Consider the following 7,181-nt stretch of genomic DNA (forward strand, 5'->3'; position numbering starts at 1 on the left):
TTATGAAGTATTTATGCTGCTACCTAGTTTTGTTACATTTCTTTTGTGGAGCTTGTGTGAACTGAGCTCTGAGTTCACAGTTTGAACACAGTGCTGCAGACCCTTAGTTTACTGGAGACTTCTCTTGCTTTTCTTTCTCTTTCTTTGCACTTCTTTTGTTGAAGTGCAGGAAGTTCACATTCACTCTTGTCTGGATTATGTTGCTGAGTTCAGCTAGACTGTGATTAATTTCTTTGTTTATAAAGTGTTAGATTATGTTTGCTTACACATTCACTGTGACATAACAGTTGTATTTGTCATTGGCTATCTTTTGTTGAAGTGCCTTTTCACTGTTACTCAAAGTTTAAAATCAAATCATATTTTTACAGAGATTTGGTACTTGGTTCTTTCTATCTTATTAAACCTTTATGCTGAACAAAAAACCTGTAGATACCTTACTGAACACTTTTTATACTTGAAATAAACTTTTGAGGACTACACCTTGTCTTTTTTTTCCTAACAATATGAAGTTGTGCTTATTGCAGTTATATAGAAATTGAAGATATTCCTGCAGATGAAATGCAGCTTTAAAATAAGTGATGGATCTTCCTTGTTGTAGTTGCAAGTTTATTAGTTTGTTTCTCTCTCTGGATGTCAAACTATTAGTCTGTGGGGAATGTTGCCACTGGAGGATTTTGTAGTAATGTTGTCAACTCTGAAAAGGTTTTTCATTTTCTTGAGAGTTTAATTACCTGCATTATACTGCCTGCATGAAGGAAGAGTTATTGCAGCCTTCAGTGTACCCAGTACAAACAAAACAGAGTTCTTATCAGGAATTTAATCTGAGTTTTGTTCTGCACAATGATACGTGAAGCTGACATAAATGCTTGAGTGAATTCTTTTCAGTAGGAAATTATTTGATCCATTGACCCATGATGTTTATCTTCTAAATATTTGGAGAAGTCTTCTCACTGATCTTGTGCACCCAATGAGCAAGAATGCCAGTTTTTGAGTCCCAGTGGATGCAGCTGTGTCTCCTTCCTCCCTTACACCAAGAAGTGCATCTTGGCTGTGTGACAGTGTTTACATGGTGACTTGTGCCTGCACTGATCTGGTATGGCTGGGATCTTTCTTGCTGATACTGGAATCTCTCTGATAAATTGCTATGGCTCATAAGTTGGCCACTATCCATTCAGACAGCTGCTGGAAGGAAAACATCTGTAAGGAGGAGTGGTAGGGCTGCAAGGAGTAGCTACAGAGAAAAGCCTGGAGACCATCTGCTCCACAGAATGAGCACTGTGGATGTGTGCATAAATGTCACGTGTAAACACCAGACCTCACTGTGATCATGCTGGCTTGACAGACAGATACAGAGCAGACACAATTGCCTCTAACACTGCCTGTCTCACCTGTGGGCATCTCCAGCAGCTACAAGATAAATGGGCAGCCACAGGAGCCAAGCAGAACTTTCCATAGGGAAGCCTGATGCTGCTTCTCAGAGTTTCTGCTCTTCATCTCATGCAGCTTACTATGGTTGAACCTGTTCTGTGCAAGTACATCCAATCCATATTTCTCCCCTGATAAGACCTTAAACAGCTACAGACAAGATGCATGAGTCCCTAAACCTTAAATTTTAAAACATTATTACAAAAATACACTTTCTATAGAAAGAATATCGTAAAAAGAGCACAGGACGAAATGGACATGTTTAATATTTGGAGGTGACTATTCAACACACATGGTAAATTCTTAGGGTTTAATGGCTCTGTAAATTTCACTGGTTTTGTGGCCTTGTACTCATTTAGTACTGTGATGGTAAGTTTCCATACACAGCATAGAGAAAGTCTCTCAGGGATTAGGAAGTGAAGTAAGATGAGAAGCCCACTGCTGCCTGGGGGGGAAGCACTCTTCTGGGTAAGTGCAAGGGGCTTTCAGTTGTTCTGTACTCCTGGGAGGCTTTGTGACAAGGGAGAAAAGCAACTGCAGAGAGCTGTTCTGCAGTGTTTTGATGAGAACCTCACTCACTCCATTGTTCTATGTGTTTGGAACAGAAGGGCCAAATTCAGAGTTAATGAGCACTAGACATGGATGCTACTTATACCTGCAAGTGCTGTTTTCTATATGGAGCTGGCCAGAGGTCTTCTGGGATTCCAGCAGAAGGAATCCCTGTTGTGTTTTTGTAGCCGTGCTCTGTCCAATGAAAGAACTGCCTCAATGAAAGAACTGAGTGTGTTGTACCCTGCAATGATTGCAAGAGAGGGAGGAGAGGTGCCTGGGGTGATGGAGAGAAGCTGGGCCTGGAATGGGGGTAACCTGTCATAAACATTAAATTAATACTAAATATCAAAGGCTTACCTATGCATAAATATTTCTTTTTTTTTTTTTTTCCAAAAGAAAAATCCAAATCACAACTCAAATCTTTTTAATAATTGGAAACTAATTAACTTAAAAATTCCTGGAGGCAAGTCTCATCCTGTAGCAGGATGCTCTGCCTGGAGTGGGGTTAAAACAACTCAAAGCTGTTTGGAGAGCTCTGAGTGGTGAATGCAGAGCAGGGTGTCACATTGCTTATTCCCAAAAATGAGCTGAAGCACCAGTACCACAGTAAGTATATCTACTTGCCTTACTCGGGAGACTTAGTCTGTGTGTTCATGATAAGATACAGAAGAGGAATTCTGTTCTGAAATAACTGTTCTCCTCCTGGCTTCTGTTACTGCAGTGGCCCTTTCAGCAGGGACAGTTTCTGTTAGAGGCTGGGTGACAGGGTGGATTAGCTGTCATGTCCCAGAGTGTGGCTGCCTGTTAGCAAGGTCTAACACAGACTTGATTTCCAGCAGTTGTTGTTAGCTCCCAATTCTTTGTCTTTATGTGTCATGTCCTTCTTCATTTGCTTATCATCATTTGAGTCAATCTCACTTCTTGAAAATTAATTGCTGAAGAAGCCAATCCAGGTTTCTCTAGAGGAGGTTGACTGATTCCTGCACTCACAGCTTTTATTTAGGAGTCAGCCATGAATGTAGCAATTGCTTACTTTCCCTGATGGATCAAATAGATCAATACTGTGGCCAGTGGAGGATGCCTCTCTTTTTTTTTTTTTTTTTTTTCAGAGGGTCATTGAAATGATTATTAAACTGATTTTTTAAATTAAAAATAACCTCTCTCATCCAGGAGGTTTTTGATAGAAAGCAGAAGCACAGATGCAGAGAAGAAAAGCTGCTCTGGAGCATGGTTTGTAAACTGTTAGACTGAATGTTTAAAGTTGCATTTCTCCTTTTTGCTGCACGTCAATGGCTTCATATCCTTTGTTTACAACTTCTGACAAATCCTTTTCCCTTTCTCTCAGTTTTGTAAGAGAAGCTGCAGGCAGTGGAGAGTCACAGAAAAGGTACCATTGAGCTGAGATGGGCCAGTGACAAAATTGCCAAAGCAGCACAAACATATTTAGCATTTCTTCTGTAGGACAGAGACTGGCCAAATAACAGACTTACTATAACTGCAAAACAGTCAGAGAATTGCTGACCTGGAGGTAATATATTTAGCTAATTGCTGATTTAACATCTGGTAAGACCATAGGGTTGATGTTGCAAAATCCCAGTGCTTGAACCAGCTGCAGAGAGAGAGAGAAGGGATCAGTTGTCTCTGGGTGAGCCTGGGGAGCTGACTCCTCAGGAAAGCAGCTGTGAGATGGGGATGGAGTGGTGGGCTGTGGGATTCACATTCTCTGAGCATGAGAGGAGCAGAGATCAAAAAAATTCTTATCTCATTTACTGCTCCTTTGTTTTGAAACATGTAGGATGTATTAGTGTAGGGGGATAGAATATAAGAAAATAAAGACAGTGCAGAAAGCAATCTTACCCCTAAGGAGTTGCAGCTGGGCCAATTATCAAAGATTAGGAACAGGCCTGACTTTAACAGCCACAGCTGTAAGCAGTGAGAAGAAGATGCTATAAAAGAGTGGGGTGGCTGGGTGAGAAGGGAACTGGAGTCAGTGGCTGCTTTGTGAAGGAGAAAGAGTCAGTGCTCTGAGGAGATGCCCATGAGAAACACCAAGAAGGTATGGAACTTTTGTGATAAGGAGACAACAGTATGGAACCTTTGCAATGTAATCACAGCATGTTAGAAAATTATTTGCCTAAAAGAATTTACTTAATTAAATTCTAGTGTAAGTATTTTATTTTCCTAACCAATCTCTACAAACTGTGTCCTGACTGTTGGTCAGAAATTTTGTTGAGTGCTTGTGCAATTTCCTTTAGAGGTAGTGTAATATAGTATAGGATAATATAGCATAATAAAGTAATTAATTAACCTTCTGATACTATAAAGTCCTCATCATTCTTCCCTGCATCAGGGGCTCTGCTTATCTGATAGTGGGCTGTCTCTGGGACAGATTCAGAGCTGACTTCCCAGGAATGTGGAGCAATCTGGCTCCATCAGTGAGCAATACAGAAGGTCACAGGTCACTACAACCTAGAGGATGAAGGGGAAAATCAAATACCAAGAGGCAGGCTTAGCAAAATAGGATCAGCATTGAAAACCCCACTGTCTGGGAGTCCACAGCTACAAAGACAAACACCTCCACACCACCATGGGCATGGACCCAACAGCTGCACCCTGCAGACCTTCTTGAACTGAGAGAACTCAGAATTTTGGGGTGCCTGTCATACTCCACTTTGCTAATATTTATCATACCTGCACACTACTAGGTTTATCATAGTTCCATACTTGTTAGGGTTAGGCAAACATAACTGGCATAATTTTGTTTTCCTTGTGTGTGTAGTACTTGAATTTATCTGTCACTTTTTCAGAGCAGGAGCCTGCAAGCTGTGGGGCTGCAGCCTGGGGAGGCAGAGGCACTGTGTAACTACAGACACCCAGTGTGCTCAGCCTGTAAAGCTGAATTTGAAGCCTGGAGGGGTAACAGAGGGCACTTGCATCACTCATAATAAACCTCTAAGGGCATTTATGCTGCCCTGCACACATAATTTATTTCTACCCTAATTAAAGGAAAAGATAGAGTGTCCTAAAAGAAAGGGAAATACATTCTACAGTCACTGGCTAGCAGTGGGGAAATAGCCTGCCTGGGAATTACAGAAACCCAAAGAAAAAGGCATTGTTGTAGTAAAGGTTTAAAACAATGAGAATAAAATTACTGTAAAAGGAGGATTCAGAAAGGAGAAATCCAAGGAGAACTGGATGATAAAAAGCAGAAAGTACAGGAAAAAAAAAGATTTAAGCTGCAGTTACGTTCAGTGAAATTAGTGTAGTATTAAACTGAGCTCTGGCTATCACCACTAAATCCACTAGATGACAGTGTGGAGACTGCATTCGGCACTACAACATCTGTCAGTTCTTTAAGGGCCTGTGGCCATTGCCTTGCTGCTAGAAACCCAGAATTTGCCGTGTGCCTCTGCTCCCAGCTAGGGGCTTCAGCCCTGTCAGCAGAGAGAAGGTTGTCTTGGTCAGGACTATAACACTGGCATGAAAGTATTGATCATCATTTCTCTGGCACTGGCTGTTCTTTCCAAAGCCTAGAGGTCTGGGGACTTGGATTTGGGGAGTAGCAATGGAAAGTGGCCTGAGGGATGGAGGGACACCTGCCACCTCTCTGCTCTGCCTTGCAGCCAGGCAGGGAGGGGGACAGACTTTCAGCAGAGCCTGTTGTGAAAGGACAAGGGACAATGGCTTTAAAATAGTCAGACAAGATAAAAGGAGAATATAAGGGTGGTGAGACACTTGCATAGGTTGCCCAAAGAGGTGGTGAATGCCCCATCCTTGGAAACATTCAAGGCCAGGTTGGATGGGGCTCTGAGTCTCCTGGTCTTCATGTGGTGGCCTTCCCAGAGCAGGAATGTTTGGGGGGCACACACTGAACCATCCCATTGCTGGCAGTGAGGCTCAGCTGATCAGCCCTTCCCTTCTGCTGGGTCTCTCCCCTATTAAAAAAGATGCCTTAGTTTGAGAGACATGAAATATTCATCTGTTGTGCCATTTATTCTAGTGCAGCTTACCATGCACTGGAATCCCAAAGTGCCCTGAATTTTGTCTTAGCCTCTTACAGATGCCTTGAAACTGGCATTTGGCAGTTGTCCTGGTGATTTTATAACACTCAGGGTTTTAGGGTTTTTGATGCATATGCTGCATAAACTTGGCCTTATATGGGATAACATGAAATTCCACAAGGGAGAACAGATGGATTTTCTTTTGCTCTGCTTTTTCTTTCCATCTAGGGGAAGATTTGTCAGTCTAATTTTCCTTACTGCCTTTTCTGTGGCTAGAAAGAGGAAAAGAAATGCCATGAGTGATCTCACTTAATAACAACCAGTCTTTCATGGCCTTTGTATCAGGCAGCTCTGTGGAAAAGGATTTAAAAATCTGCATGTCTGTGAATCTTTCTTTTCTCCTAAATTAACCATATATTGCAATTTCATAAACAATTATTTCAGTCTCTTTACTTCTCAAACACAGTATTATTTATCATTAAAGGCTGCTTTGAACATAAAACTATTAGGATGCCCCTTATTAGAGTGGCTTGCTGCAGCTCCCTTTCTAATGAATTTTTTGCTTTATGACTTGCTGGCTGAGTTTGGGCTCTTGCTTTAAATCACACAATTGATTCAGTGTTCAAAGTCAGTTTATCAGACCGTATCTTCATGGAATTGCCTGCCAGCAGAGCAGCCGAGGCAATGAAAAATTAGGATGGGAAACAAAGTAACCTTGTTTTTATAAATTGTCAAACGTTTGGGCTTTGCTTCTGCAACCCTTAAACTCAGAAGGGCGGGGAGCTTCTGACGGCAGCCCAACAGAGCCAGAAACAATCCTCTGGAGTGGCACTGCTTCCTTCTGGAAGGGGTGATGGACAGCCTGGCACTGGGGCAGCTTCTCTGATGGCTTTGTCACATGGCTGGCTCCCTTCTCCTAATTTTCCAGGGAGATGTCTGCTGTAAATTCATTTTGTCAGTGGAGTGCACAGGGAAGGTGTCAGGCCCCAGGAAAGCCATTGCTGATGCTCCCAGTGATGCATGTGAGTCTCTTTGCCTGTTGCATAAAACTATGTAGCAGCTTTACAAGATGTCACAGCTGAAGCGATGGTGAAAGTCCTCATTGGAGAGGAGGAGGTTATGGTGGATACTTCAGGAAAAATGTTTGTCTTCTCCCAGCTAGCCTGGTCTTACCTTGGTGAAGAAGAAATTGAGGGATGCCAT

This window comes from Melospiza georgiana, chromosome 4, assembly GCF_028018845.1.
Source record: "Melospiza georgiana isolate bMelGeo1 chromosome 4, bMelGeo1.pri, whole genome shotgun sequence".
Lineage (NCBI taxonomy): Eukaryota > Metazoa > Chordata > Aves > Passeriformes > Passerellidae > Melospiza > Melospiza georgiana.